Source organism: Cottoperca gobio, chromosome 18 (assembly GCF_900634415.1).
Source record: "Cottoperca gobio chromosome 18, fCotGob3.1, whole genome shotgun sequence".
Taxonomy (NCBI): domain Eukaryota; kingdom Metazoa; phylum Chordata; class Actinopteri; order Perciformes; family Bovichtidae; genus Cottoperca; species Cottoperca gobio.
Window position 1 is genome coordinate 7,339,213 of NC_041372.1, and position 1,570 is coordinate 7,340,782.

Genomic DNA, 1,570 nt, shown 5'->3' on the forward strand with positions numbered 1-1,570 from the left:
GTTCATTTTTCTTAGAATATGGAAAGTAAACCCCAGGAGCATGATTTATTTTCTAGAAAGACTGACAAAATAAAAGCTAAATAAATAAAAGGTCTGTTTCATTTAAGCACAGTAACGGCTAATCCCAGGAATTATATTTGTTTCTGTAAAGTGTTTAAAATATATATATATTTTGCTGTTGCAGTGATGTTTTGTCCGAGTCCGAGTCCATGTTTCCCAAACCCTATAGTAGATCGCTTTGGTGCTAGCTAAAAAAGCTAATCCACGGGGCTAATTTCTTCTTTTAGACAGACAAGTGTTTGAATTGATTCACATGAATCTCAAATTTGGAAGGTTTGGAAAGTAGGAAAGAGTTTGCATTTTTTATATGTGCATTGTCAGTATGACTCATTTGTCAGAACGCCTACAATTATGAGCATAACAGCTAGCCAGGTTTAAATAACTGATTTCCCTCTACTTTTTCAGGAGCACAGGCAGAGAACAGCTCTTCTTACTGACAGAATATATGTACATTTCCCTCCTTTTGCTGTCCTCTGCCGTTGAGAGATCCATCTGAATTTTAATGCCGTGAAAATCAACACAGCAAGATGCCATTTCCTCACTCTCAGCTGCTGTCAATCACAAGTTTCCGTGTCTCATGTGTACTAATCTAACAGGACTGGAGAAGATAAACTTGTACATCTGGAAGTTGAGATATGACAAGAGCTGTGAAATTCAATCCACATGACCAAACGTGCAATGCGTTAGTAAAGTCAGGCTACATTTGACGGCAGCTTTAGATGCCGTGTAACTGACATTACTGGTTGTTATTACTGTCGGTTCACCGACTACTTGTGCTATTGTTACACTACATTTGAGCATCACAGATGGACTTTTAAATAACAGGAAGCAAAAAAAAGTTTCCACAAGTTAAAAATAATGCGTGTATCCGCCCTGTGATTCGGATCTGCTCGAAAATGTGATGGGTTCTTATTTCTATAACTTCAACTTCTGGAAAATTGGACTGGTAGTTTTTTTCAGAATCCTGCTGACCAAGCCAAAAACATAACAGTTGGCGAAGGTAAGGAGAAATCCAGGTTTACTTCTGCGCGGTGCTACGGTTGCCGGGTGTAGTTCAATAAAATAGTTCCTAGATGAAACCGCTCACGATGTCTGAATTATCTTGAAAGAGAATTTCTTTTTTTTTGCCACGTCATTTAGTTCTACAATCTAGAATGATAAATAGCACCACAGATAAGAGGGAAAATATATATTTTTGAGATGAACTGTCCCTTTAAATATAATTGTGCTAATAGTGCTGGCATTACAGATGAAGATAATACACAGGGCTTAACATTACACCATCAAACAAAAGTGATTGTAAAGTATCAAATATAGCTGGTACACTTATTGTAGCATAGTGCACTGATTTCTGACTTATGTATTTTATCTTTAAACTCATAACATTGTAATAAAATAGGAGATGAAAGGGATCATTGTCAAATCAAAAGACAAACAGTAATACATCCTGCAACATCTGGACGGACATACATTTATTTAACGATGCATCAATAAAAGCATTGACACTAAA